Source organism: Solanum dulcamara, chromosome 1 (assembly GCF_947179165.1).
Source record: "Solanum dulcamara chromosome 1, daSolDulc1.2, whole genome shotgun sequence".
In the NCBI taxonomy this organism is placed as follows: Eukaryota; Viridiplantae; Streptophyta; class Magnoliopsida; order Solanales; family Solanaceae; genus Solanum; species Solanum dulcamara.
In genome coordinates this window covers 22,451,086-22,465,638 of record NC_077237.1, presented here as the reverse complement: position 1 = coordinate 22,465,638, position 14,553 = coordinate 22,451,086, and the positions used below count along the sequence as shown (strand labels likewise).

At 39.0% G+C, this 14,553-nt stretch overlaps 2 long non-coding RNA genes across 2 annotated transcripts; both read right to left on the bottom strand.

Moving 5' to 3' along the window:
• Positions 1 to 3,908: 3,908 nt before the first annotated feature.
• On the bottom strand, positions 3,909 to 6,239 carry LOC129887612 (uncharacterized). Its single transcript, XR_008766444.1, has 3 exons — positions 6,046 to 6,239; positions 5,138 to 5,188; positions 3,909 to 4,041 (listed from the first exon to the last, which is right to left on the bottom strand). It is a non-coding gene; the product is annotated as an uncharacterized LOC129887612 (long non-coding RNA).
• Positions 6,240 to 12,040: 5,801 nt separating this feature from the next.
• On the bottom strand, positions 12,041 to 14,347 carry LOC129887607 (uncharacterized). The gene is made up of 3 exons (XR_008766443.1): positions 14,154 to 14,347; positions 13,246 to 13,296; positions 12,041 to 12,149 (listed from the first exon to the last, which is right to left on the bottom strand). It is a non-coding gene; the product is annotated as an uncharacterized LOC129887607 (long non-coding RNA).
• Between the last annotated feature and the right edge of the window lie 206 nt (positions 14,348 to 14,553).

Sequence of the window (14,553 nt, the reverse complement as noted above, 5' to 3'; positions counted from 1 at the left end):
TATGGTTATATAGGCAAGATGAATTAATTTTATGCAGTATTCTACTTGTGGTTATTATGGACTTTATGTTGGAAATGGGAGTTGAATGAATTTTGTTAAAGTTGGAAATTGATTGGAGGAAATTATGTCATTTTAGTATGATTTTATGATATTATGGAAATGAAATTGTTAGAGTGTGGATTGTTGTGGTTAACAAGGGATTTGAAAGTAGAAAATACGTCATGATGGTTTTGTTGCATATATAGAGATTTCAGGTGAGATGTGGAATGAGTGAATTGATTATTGATGTTATTGGTATTATTATTGGTATGGTTGTTGACGTTTTGGCCGAGTTGAAATCTTGGGGATGGTGTATGTATAGGGGAGACGCTGCCCGAATTTCTGTAGACAAGTATTGGCTAGAATTGAATTCTTAAAGCCTTATAGTTAATATTTGGTAAATGTGACCAATTGTAGATTTTGGAGGAAGCATCATTTGAATTTGTATAAGAGTGAAAGAGCAATAAGGTATGTAAAGCTTTACCTTTCCTTCTCTTGGCATGTCCTAAGTGTAATAGGTTTGGATACGAGCCTCGATGATGTTTACCGTATTTCATTTGTGTATGTCACCTCATTTGGCCGAGGTGGATCCACTATTCCCGAATTTTCCTTTATTATTCCATTTGACTTTTTTTTGCGTAGAATTCAAAGGAAACTCTTTGCTACTCCTCCAACTACTAAACGACAAATGTTTTAATTATTTTCTTGAGTCCCAAATATATTTTGAAATATGAGAATGATTTCAGAAAGACCATTTTGACATAGACCATCATGACATCTGAAAGACATACACTATGATTACCGCTCAATTTCTCTTATATAATTTGTCATCAGAATTTTGCTATCGAGTTTCTATAAATGTTATATATTTCATATTATATTTAGTTTTTCACTACTCCACTCATGGATGCCTAAATGCTTTTTTCACAGAACCCGAGTCAGGATATGTTATTCATGCATACTTCTCTACATTGTTCACCGTGCCCCGATGTGAGGGGGCAAGTATGACATGTACATGGTTTATGGTGTATGTTGTGCCATGTACACATATAATGATGTCTGATTATATGATATGATATGACCATCTGATATGATATGATATGATCTCTAATGGAGATGTTCCCTACTCTAAAATATGTTATATTGTGGCGCTGGTGATGGGAGGGAGACTACGTTTTATTCACCAAGTCCCCTAATGGGGCCTGATATGACATATGTTTTTCTGCATGTATTATCTGGGTTTGTGATAAGCATTTTTATTTTCTGGGTATTTTGCTCATTTTCTGCACATTTTATTTTAGTTATGACTTTATTTATTACAATCCATGCTTTACATATTCAGTACATTTTCCATACTGACCCCCTTTCATCAGGGGATGTGTTACATGCCCGCAGGTATAGACGCTCGATTTGTCGATATGATTGCCTAGGACATCCATTCTACTGTTTGATAGTGCTCTCTTATCTAGAGCCCTATTTTGGTACTAAATTTTCTGTTGCATAGTTGTACACGTTGGTCAGGGGTACGATGGGGCCCTATCCTATCATATGATTATGCTATCATTCTGTAGAGGTCTGTAGAAATGTATTTATGGGTTCTGTATATGTGTTTAGATTTTGTGTTCCATGAAGGCCTTATCGGCTTTGTGTGTTGCATCTATTTTCGTGCGCTATCTAATGACCTTATTTGATTTCTATATTTATCTATTATTATAATATGCTAATTTGGGCTAAGGGTATATATGGGTGTCAAACTTGGGCACGAGTTGCAGCCTACAGTGTTGGTATCAGAGCGGTTTGATCCTCAAAATGTCTATAGACCGTGTCTAGTAGAGTCTTATTTATCGATGTGTGGTGCACCATATCCTTAAACAGGAGGCTATAGGATATTTAGGATGTTACCTTTCTTTCTTGTCTTAGATCGTGCGATAGAGCTGTTTATCAGGATAATCCCTCTCTAGCAGACTACTGTTTATGCGGCCATACCTATAAAAGAAGCTTGTTTTTGACCTCCTTTCTTGCAGGTGGGTACAAGATGTGGTGGAAAATGAAGAGACCAGCTCTAGAAAGTAGAGGGGGTGCAGAAAAGGCCCCCAGGGTACATATGGGGCCTCAGGCTTTAGGACCAAGTAGGCGGACCCAGTTATTCGATTGAGATTGATCCCTCCGAAGACCCTGATTATGTTATGGAGACCGATCCCTCGGAAGGCCGAATGACAGGTTCCCCAGAGCATCTGATGATCAAGGAAGTGGTTCCGAAAGCCATGCTAGTAGTTCTAATGACCGAGCACTATGTCAGGACAGCTCCTATAAATAGTGTTACGACATATTTGAGCCCTCTATCTTGGTCGTCGGTGAACTAAGATTTACCTGGTTATCTAGGTCTTCTGGATTCAAGCGAGTAAAATGACGAGGGGAAGATAAGCAAATGGAAACTATATTGAAACGGGGAGCATACTTTACCTCCTAGGTCACCGGGTCGAACTGGGGACTGATCGACTACAGGTATAGGGGATTGATATGTATAATTTTGCAAGCTATATGGGGAAAATTGTCATTTTTTGTTTCGGCTTAAGGTTGGAAGCCCTGTGTAGATGTGATATGGTGTGACATGGATATATATATACGTTGTCCTTGCATGGCATTATTGGTATTTCCTGAATGCAGGTTTGGGATAGTAAGGAATATAGAAGAAACTCTGCCGAAAATTTCTAGAATAAAAAGAAGAAATGAGCTATAAGTTTATCATGTCTTGGAAGTCAATACCGAGTACCCCTATTAGGATGAACTAAAGTTGTAGGGGGTACCCTTTGTAATTTTTGGTAAGAGGACCCCATGTTTACTTAGGAAGTTTTATGTTGGAGTAAAACTCTTGTTAGAGAAACAAGTGGTATGCACGGGGATGAAGATAGTGTTATAGCAGAGCTAGAAACACGAGTCACTGGAGTACAAGTACTTCCGAATGGAGAAATGGAAATGATTATGAGCGCTAGCTAATCACTGGTGGGGAATAAAGGAATGTGTCTCTGGATAAACTACTACATTAATTATATAACTTGAGTACTAGTACTTGGAATAGATTGGGTACTAGTTATCGAGAATTCTAAGAACCCCATGGTTGTATTAAGGTTTCTTACAGGGGTAACCTAAAGTATAGATAATCTAACAGAAGGTGTAAATATGGTGCAGTAGGTCAAATGTGTTAGAACAGAATTATATGCGTATGAACAGTTAAAAATAAATAGAGGATGACATGGGTACACCTTAAAGGGGGGAAATGGACAAGAGAAATACAAGTGTGAGATGAAGTCAACTGACACTATCACATGTTAACAGGAATGCTTAAACTTCAAGTGAGATCCCATGCTAGCACGAGGTAGCAAGGGCTAAAAGCCAGCAATAAATGGATAGAAGCCATGATATCTGAGATCATGCGGAGAACCATTAGCAGCAACCCTAATGGATGGGTGCATACAAAAAGGGGTGAACACAATAAGAGAGTAAGACTGAGCAATCTAAGGACCATGTAAAAAGTAGTAAGGCCATGGTTGAGTAAAGATTAAGGTATGGCAACAGAGTTGTTGGCTGCTGAGATATGACATACAGGTAGTGTCACGACCCAACCCCGTAGGCCGTGACTGGTGCCCGAGTTGGGCACCCAAACGTACCCTTATCCCAAATTAGTCTATTTTTTTTCGAATAAACAAATATATTGATTAGTAGAAATTGCTAAATATATTATAAAAGTAAATATACGCACGAGAGTTGAAAGGCTGTCACAAAACACACAAAAATCCAAACCCCACGACATAACTGTCTACAGACCTCTACAGATGATAGCATAGTCATAAGACGGGACAGGACCCCGTCGTACCCCTGACCAATATATACAAATATACAGAGATAGAGTCAGTACCAAAATACAAGCTCCGAACAAAGGAGCACTGTCAATAACACAGCAGATGTCCTAAACAGGCGGCTCAGCACAACGAACGTCGGTACCTGCGGGCATGTAACGCAGCCCCCGAAGAAAGGGGGTCAGTACGAAAAATGTACTGAATATGTAAAGCATGCACGGTAATATATAAAATCATAATCTGAATAGTATGTGCAAAACATGAAATCAATATTTAGAATTTCAAAATGCTTATCAAAATCTCAAATCATATATGTACAGACATATGCCATATCCGGCCCCATTAGGGACTCGGTGAACAAAGTGTGGTTGCCCTCCCATCATCGGCACCACGGCACAGCATAACACCAGAGTAGGGAATATCTCCCTAACAAATCATATCATATCAGATGGCCATATCAAATCATATCATATCATATCATATCACAAACATATATGTACATGGCACAGCATAACTCCGTGGCATAATATTTACCACCCCATGGTACATGTCATACCTGCCCCCTCACGTCGGGACACGGCGAATAATGCAGAGAAATACGCACGAAAACATATCCTGGCCCAGGCTCAGTGAAAGAAGCATTGAGGCATCCACGAGTGGAGTAATGAGAAACTAAATGCAATTTAAATTACAAAACATTTATACAGACTCGATGGTATAATTTCGATAACAAATCATAAAAGGAACCTTGAATAATAATAATAGTACAAGTACTTCCAATATCACAATAGTTTACGTAAAAATATTATTTTCCGAATCGTCTCCGTACTTCTAAATATATTATGGAAATTAACGGAATAATTATTCATATAATATTAGGAAGCATAGCAAAGAGTTTCTTTCAAATTCTTCCTACCGTAATTCAAACGGAATAACGAAGAAAAATTCGGAATAGTGGGGCCCACCTCGGACAAATGAGGTGGCGTATACAAATCACGTGCGTTAGACTTCATAACATTATTTAGAAGAGTTTCAAGGTATTCGGAATTCATTTGTGAAAAAATCTAGAAGTTTAGACAATTTTTCCAAAACTATTCATAATTACCTAATTCAATTCCATTGAATAGAAAAGGGAAATTTTCGAACGTCGATTACGAAGAGTAGAGTGATCCCCGAGTTTCGTATTCAAACCTATTACATCTAGGACATGCCAAGAGAAGAAAATGTAAAGCTTTACATACCTTTTTGACGTTTTACGATTGTCCAAATTCAATTCTCGTTTCCTCCAAAATCTACAATTGGTCACATTTACCAATTACTATTCATAAGACTTTAAGAATTCAATTTTCCAATACTTGTCTACAAAAATTTCGGTAGCATCTCCCCTATATATATAGCAACCCCGAGATTACAACTCGGCCACAATATCAACAACCAAGCCAACAACAACACAAATTTCATCAATAATCAATTTAAACACACCATAATATAAATTGGTGTAATTTTCCAATTAGTGCAACAACTTTCAACCAAACTTTGCATTTCCAAATAAATATGAATATCTCATATCCATAATTAGTTTCAACTCATTCCAACATAAGTGAAAAATATTCCAAGTAAGCTATCCAATTTTTTTTTCAATTCCATACTTCACTTAAAAATTCCATAAATACAATAAAAATATTAAAAACTCATTTTCTTTCTTCAACTTCACAACCAACAACAACAATCCATACTTTTAATAACTTACCTCCATCTTCTTATAATATAACACTCAAATTATATAATTTCTACAAACTAGTTTAATACCAAATACACCATTTAAGTTTCCCTATTTTCCAAAAATTACAACAACAACTAGCAAGCTATGCAACCTTAATTTTTTCCATCTCATCACTTAACTCTTATTTCCAATTTCAATTAATCTCATCCAACTTTCATTTTCAACACCAAATAATTAACATAACCACCATCCAAATACTACACAAAAATACTACACAAAATTTACATAATTCTTACTCATATAAGAACATGTATACATGGCATCATATTACCATGAAAACTTCCATATTTTCATAAATTCCATACACCTCCACATACTACAACATACACAAAACTTCATAACATAATAAAATGAATCAATTCTTACCTTTTTCTTCTAACTTCTTCACTTCCAAATCAATGAAAAAATCTCCAAACTTCCAAAACAACTACACCATGTTGTAGAGCACCCTTGACTTAGTAGGAATACTAGAAAATTATAATTTTTGGGGATGAAATTTGGAGAGTTAATATTACTCTCTCATGGCCGATTTTCTCTCATCTTTTTTCCTCAAATTTTTCTTCTTCTAATTCTCTCAAAATGTCTAGAAATCTCTAGGATTTTATGACTAAGAGGTTTCCATGTGAAATTACCATTTTGCCCCTCACCTTTCCTAAAAATTCCAAGTTGAAATTCCACCTTTGCCCTTAACCTTTTATAGTATTTCCACATGTGAAATTCCAATTTTACCCCTAACCTTTTATGATATTTCCACATGAGAAATTCCAATTTTGCCCTTTAACTTTTCCAATAATTCCACCTCCCAACTTAATCAATAGAAACTTGTATATAACAAGACCAAGCATAGTCTTACCCTTGACTTGTTACAAGTATTCCCAACATGTCCTTAGGTGCAAAGTACGGGTTATAACATTCTTCCCCCCTTTTGAACATTCGTCCTCGAATGTTAAATTGATCTTATAGGTTTATAAATACAGCTGTTTCACATAATTTATTATACAACCAATATAGGTAATAAGGAACTTAAGTTACCTGTGGATGCAGAAAACAACTGAGGATATTTTTTCTTCATTTCTTCCTCCGCCTCCCAAGTCATTTCTTCTCGGTTGTTGTTGTGCCACAATACTTTGACAGATGCCACATCTTTGGTGCGTAACCTCCTTACCTGACGATCTAAAATAGCCACCGACTGTTCCTCATAGGATAGCTCCTCGGTCACCTGAATGCCCTCTACAAGAAATACTCTAGAAGGATCGCCAACGAATTTACGAAGCATAGACACGTGGAACACCGGATGTACTGCTTCTAAATCAGCTGGTAGGTCCAATTCATAGGCAACCTTGCCTACTTTACGGACAATCTGATAAGGCCCGATGTATCTCGGACTAAGTTTCCCTTTTCTGCCGAATCTCATGACGCCCTTCATAGGTGACACCTTCAAGAATACCCAGTCATCCACTTGGAACTCTAAAGGTCGACGCCGGTTGTCAGCATATGCTTTCTGTCTACTTTGAGCTGCCAATAATCGTTCTTGGATAAGCTTCACCTTCTCAACTGCCTGCTGAATCAGATCTGGGCCAATTAACTTAGTTTCACCCACATCGAACCAGCCTATAGGTGACCTACATTTTCTGCCATACAGTGCCTCATACGGTGCCATCTGAATACTAGAGTGATAACTATTATTATAAGCAAATTCAACAAGTGGTAGATGGTCATCCCAGCTACCCCTGAAATCAATAACACAAGCCCACAACATATCTTCCAGCGTCTGAATAGTGCGCTCGGCTTGCCCGTCAGACTGAGGATGGAATGCTGTACTAAGGCTCACCTGGGTCCCTAATCCCGCCTGAAAAGATCTCCATAAATTTGCTGTAAACTGGGCACCTCTGTTAGTGATAATAGACACAGGAACTCCGTGGAGCTTTACTATCTCCTTAATATATAACCTGGCATAATCCTCAGCTGAATATGTGATCCTAACCGGAAGGAAATGGGCTGACTTAGTCAACCTATCGACAATAACCCATATCGAATCGTACTTCCGTGGGGTGCGAGGTAAACCTGTAATAAAATCCATATTAATCATCTCCCACTTCCACGTTGGAATTTCCATCTCCTGTAATAACCCACCTGGTTTCTGGTGTTCAATTTTGACCTGCTGACAGTTTGGACATTGGGCCACGAACTCAGCAACATCTTTTTTCATACCATCCCACCAGAATAAACATCTAAGGTCATGGTACATTTTTGTTGTACCCGAATGAATAGAATATCGGGCATGATATGCCTCACCCATAACTTGTTGCCGTAGCCCAGCAACATCAGGTACGCACAACCTGTCCCTGTATAATAATACTCCATTAGATGTAATACCAAAAGGGGTCTTCTCTTTGTCCATACCTGTATCTCGATACTGTGCCAAAATAGGGTCTTCATATTGACGTCGCTTTATTTCTTCTATAATGGAAGATTCAGCAACATCTCGAACTAAAATCCCATTATCTCCCGATTCAGCCAACCGAACTCCAAGACTGGCCAATTGACCAATTTCACGAACTATTTCCTTCTTTTCTGCTGGAACATTTATCAAGCTACCCAAGGACTTACGGCTGAGTGCATCTGCTACGACGTTGGCCTTTCCTGGATGATATAGAATATCAACATCATAGTCTTTTAAGAACTCCAGCCATCTCCTCTGCCGCAAATTCAAGTCTTTCTGTTTAAGAATATACTAGAGACTCTTGTGATCTATATATATATCAACATGAACACCATATAAATAGTGCCTCCATATCTTCAGAGCATGAATCACTGCTGCTAGTTCTAGATCATGAGTAGGATAATTTCTTTCATGCTTTTTAAGTTGCCGGGAAGCGTAAGCTATAACTTTCCCGTGCTGCATCAATACACAACCTATTCCCACACCTGAAGCATCACAATAAATAACATACCCATCCGGTCCTTCTGGAAGAGTTAGAACAGGAGCTGTAGTCAACTTCTCTTTCAATAACTGAAAGCTTCGTTCACAGGCCTCAGTCCACTGGAACTTAGCTCCCTTCTGAGTTAATCTTGTCAGTGGTGCTGACATAGAAGCAAATTTCTCTACAAATCTCCTGTAATAACCTGCTAATCCCAGGAAACTACGTACCTCGGTAGGTGTCGTCGGCCTAGGCCAGTTCTTTACAGCCTCGATCTTCTGTGTATCTACCCGAATACCTTCAGCGCCGACAATATGTCCCAAAAATGCTACAGAGGTCAACCAAAATTCACATTTAGAAAATTTAGCATATAATTTCTGGTGTCGGAGTACTGTAAGTACTGCTCTCAGATGATCTGCATGCTCCTCTTTTGATCGGGAATAAATTAGAATATCATCAATAAACACAATCACGAACATATCTAGGAATGGTCTGAATACCCGATTCATCAGGTCCATAAATACCGCTGGAGCATTTGTCAACCCAAAAGACATCACTCTAAACTCGTAATGACCATATCGAGTCCGGAATGCTGTCTTTGGAATATCAGATTCTCTTACCCGCACCTGATGATAACCCGATCGCAAGTCTATTTTTGAAAACCACTTGGCACCCTGCAACTGATCAAACAAATCATCAATCCTGGGGAGGGGGTATTTATTCTTTATAGTTACCTTATTCAACTGTCTGTAATCAATACACATCCGTAGTGACCCATCTTTCTTCTTCACAAATAATACCGGAGCTCCCCAAGGTGAAGTACTAGGTCTGATGAAGCCTTTTTCTAGCAAATCTTTCAATTGCTCCTTCAGTTCCTTTAATTCTGCAGGTGCCATTCTATATGGGGGAATAGATATCGGATGGATATCTGGCAGCACATCTATGGTAAAGTCTATCTCCCATTCGGGAGGAAGGCCTGGAAGATCATCTGGGAATACATCTACAAATTTATTAACAACTGGAACTGACTGAATAGTTGGCGCTTCAGCCTGCAAATTCTGCACGCGAACCAGGTGATAAATACAACCTTTTCTGATCATCTTCCTCGCCTTAAGGTAAGAAATAAACTTCCCTCTCGGAGATGCTGTATTACCTGCCCATTCTATCACTGGTTCTCCTGGAAATTGAAGATAAACTACCTTCCGTTGACAGTCAACACTAGCATAACAGGAAGATAGCCAATCCATTCCCATAATCACATCAAATTCAGTCATCTCCAATTCTATTAGGTCTGCTTTAGTGCAATGATCACATATAATTACTGAGCAACTTTTATATACTCGCCTTGCTATAATAGAATCTCCTACAGGAGTAGCTACCTCAAACGGTTCTATCGGTTCGGGATTTACACCAATCTTATCAGCAATCATCGGAGTAATATATGATAATGTAGAGCCTGGATCTATTAATGCATATACAATCTGGGAAAAGATCAATAATGTACCTGTGATCACATCTGGAGACGCCTCTTGATCCTGTCGGGTGGCCAAGGCATAGGTGCGGTTCGAAGGGCCGCTAGAACCAGAAATTCCACCCCGGCCTCTACCACGGCCTGCTGGTGTAGACACACCCTACCCCGTAGGACACATAGCTACCGAAGAAGATGATGACCCAGCAAATGATCCTGTAGGCCGAGCTGCTCCACCTGAATCACCCTTATTCGGGCAATCCTTCATCGTATGGCCTTGACGACCACAAACAAAACAAGCTCCTGTAGCACGATAACACTCTCCCGGATGGTACCTACCACAATAAGAACACGGGGGCCTGGGTGGCCGCATCTGACCAGAACCTCTGTCTAACTGCGAACCGGAAGCCCTAGAGCTCAAACCAGCTCCCGAATATCCTGTGCCACCTGATCTCCTGCCTGAGGATAGTAAAGGCATACTCCGTGCTGGCTGGGTGGACTGTCTGCTACCCTGCTGCTGGAATGGCCTACTTCGGAACTCTCCGAAATATCCAGCTGACCTGGCCCTCTTGGGCTGACTTCTGCTAAAATCTCGGTCGGACTGGTGTCCTCTATGTCTGTCCTCCATGCCCTGAGCATATGCCTGAATACGGGCGATGTCCATCCCTGGCTGAGCAGCCATCACCAAACAACTATCCACCAGGTAACGATCTAGGCCTATCACATATCTGTGCATCCTGTCTGTCATGTCAGCTACCAGAGCAGGTGCATGTCGAGCCAATGAGTCGAACTCCAAACTATACTCGCGAACACTGCGGCCTCGCTGTCTTAACTGTAAAAATCTGTCCACTCTGGCTCTACGCATCTCAGGAGGCAGGAAATGACTGATAAATGCCTCTGTAAACTCATCCCATACTGCTGGAGAAGCTAGTCTACCCCTGGACAACTCCCAGGACTCAAACCAGTTAGCAGCTACCTCGTGCAATCTATATGAAGCCAACTCAACTGACTCAGTTGCAGAAGCTTTAATCAGACGTAAAGTGTGCTGCATCTCTCTAACAAACTCCTGGGGGTCCTCTTCGGGCTTTGTCCCGAAGAACTCTGGAGGGTTACAAGTCAGAAACTCACGAGCCCTCGAACTATCAGACTTGTGTACCGGATCTCTACTTAAACCGCGTCTGTGTTCCTGTCCAGCCACCAACCTGGTCAACAACTGCACCGCATCCTGCATAGCCCTGCCTTCCGCTCCTGACTGTGGAGCTAGAGGTTCGGGTGCTGGAGCTCCAAATACTGGTGAATCTGCCCTCTGATCTTCAGCTGGGGCTGCCCTAATTTCTGGTGGGGTCGCAGAACTGGCTGTCGGGGGCACAGTCTCCATCTCAGGCTGAGGTCGGGCCCTAGTAACTCTATGGACCTGACTAACCTCGCCTGGAGCCACTGATTTACCCTTCTGGGCAGTCGTCACTTTTCTCGGAGGCATTTCTGAAAATCATAATAATCGTTTCGCTAGGAGAGAATCATCCTAATAATATAGCTCTATCGCACGATCTAAGACAAGAAGAAAAAGTAATATCCTAAATGTCCTGTAGCCTCCTGCTTATAGATGTGGTGCACAACACACCGATAAATAATACTCTACTAGACACGGTCTGTAGACATTCTGAGGACCCAACCGCTCTGATACCACTTTTGTCACGACCCAACCCTATATGCCGTGACTGGTGCCCGAGTTGGGCACCCAAACGTACCCTTATCCCAAATTAGTCTATTTTTTTCGAATAAACAAATATATTGATTAGTAGAAATTGCTAAATATATTATAAAAGTAAATATACGCACGAGAGTTGAAAGGCTGTCACAAAACACACAAAAATCCAAACCCCACGACATAACTGTCTACAGACCTCTACAGATGATAGCATAGTCATAAGACGGGACAGGACCCCGTCGTACCCCTGACCAATATATACAAATATACAGAGATAGAGTCAGTACCAAAATACAAGCTCCGAACAAAGAAGCACTGTCAATAACACAGCAGATGTCCTAAACAGGCGGCTCAGCACAACGAACGTCGGTACCTGCGGGCATGTAACGCAGCCCCCAAAGAAAGGGGGTCAGTACGAAAAATGTACTGAATATGTAAAGCATGCACGGTAATATATAAAATCATAATCTGAATAGTATGTGCAAAACATGAAATCAATATTTAGAATTTCAAAATACTTATCAAAATCTCAAATCATATATGTACAGACATATGCCATATCCGGCCCCATTAGGGACTCGGTGAACAAAGTGTGGTTGCCCTCCCATCATCGGCACCACGGCACAGCATAACACCAGAGTAGGGAATATCTCCCTAACAAATCATATCATATCAGATGGCCATATCAAATCATATCATATCATATCATATCACAAACATATATGTACATGGCACAGCATAACTCCGTGGCATAATATTTACCACCCCATGGTACATGTCATACCTGCCCCCTCACGTCGGGACACGGCGAATAATGCAGAGAAATACGCACGAAAACATATCCTGGCCCAGGCTCAGTGAAAGAAGCATTGAGGCATCCACGAGTGGAGTAATGAGAAACTAAATGCAATTTAAATTACAAAACATTTATACAGACTCGATGGTATAATTTCGATAACAAATCATAAAAGGAAACTTGAATAATAATAATAGTACAAGTACTTCCAATATCACAATAGTTTACGTAAAAATAGTATTTTCCGAATCGTCTCCGTACTTCTAAATATATTATGGAAATTAACGGAATAATTATTCATATAATATTAGGAAGCATAGCAAAGAGTTTCTTTCAAATTCTTCCTACCGTAATTCAAACGGAATAACGAAGAAAAATTCGGAATAGTGGGGCCTACCTTGGACAAATGAGGTGGCGTATACAAATCACGTGCGTTAGACTTCATAACATTATTTAGAAGAGTTTCAAGGTATTCGGAATTCATTTGTGAAAAAATCTAGAAGTTTAGACAATTTTTCCAAAACTATTCATAATTACCTAATTCAATTCCATTGAATAGAAAAGGGAAATTTTCGAACGTCGATTCCGAAGAGTAGAGTGATCCCCGAGTTTCGTATTCAATCCTATTACATCTAGGACATGCCAAGAGAAGAAAATGTAAAGCTTTACATACCTTTTTGACGTTTTACGATTGTCCAAATTCAATTCTCGTTTCCTCCAAAATCTACAATTGGTCACATTTACCAATTACTATTCATAAGACTTTAAGAATTCAATTTTCCAATACTTGTCTACAAAAATTTCGGCAGCATCTCCCCTATATATATAGCAACCCCGAGATTACAACTCGGCCACAATATCAACAACCAAGCCAACAACAACACCAATTTCATCAATAATCAATTTAAACACACCATAATATAAATTGGTGTAATTTTCCAATTAGTGCAACAACTTTCAACCAAACTTTGCATTTCCAAATAAATATGAATATCTCATATCCATAATTAGTTTCAACTCATTCCAACATAAGTGAAAAATATTCCAAGTAAGCTATCCAATTTTTTTTTCAATTCCATACTTCACTTAAAAATTCCATAAATACAATAAAAATATTAAAAACTCATTTTCTTTCTTCAACTTCACAACCAACAACAACAATCCATACTTTTAATAACTTACCTCCATCTTCTTATAATATAACACTCAAATTATATAATTTCTACAAACTAGTTTAATACCAAATACACCATTTAAGTTTCCCTATTTTCCAAAAATTACAACAACAACTAGCAAGCTATGCAACCTTAATTTTTTCCATCTCATCACTTAACTCTTATTTCCAATTTCAATTAATCTCATCCAACTTTCATTTTCAACACCAAATAATTAACATAACCACCATCCAAATACTACACAAAAATACTACACAAAATTTACATAATTCTTACTCATATAAGAACATGTATACATGGCATCATATTACCATGAAAACTTCCATATTTTCATAAATTCCATACACCTCCACATACTACAACATACACAAAACTTCATAACATAATAAAATGAATCAATTCTTACCTTTTTCTTCTAACTTCTTCACTTCCAAATCAATGAAAAAATCTCCAAACTTCCAAAACAACTACACCATGTTGTAGAGCACCCTTGACTTAGTAGGAATACTAGAAAATTATAATTTTTGGGGATGAAATTTGGAGAGTTAATATTACTCTCTCATGGCCGATTTTCTCTCATCTTTTTTCCTCAAATTTTTCTTCTTCTAATTCTCTCAAAATATCTAGAAATCTCTAGGATTTTATGACTAAGAGGTTTCCATGTGAAATTACCATTTTGCCCCTCACCTTTCCTAAAAATTCCAAGTTGAAATTCCACCTTTGCCCTTAACCTTTTATAGTATTTCCACATGTGAAATTCCAATTTTACCCCTAACCTTTTATGATATTTCCACATGAGAAATTCC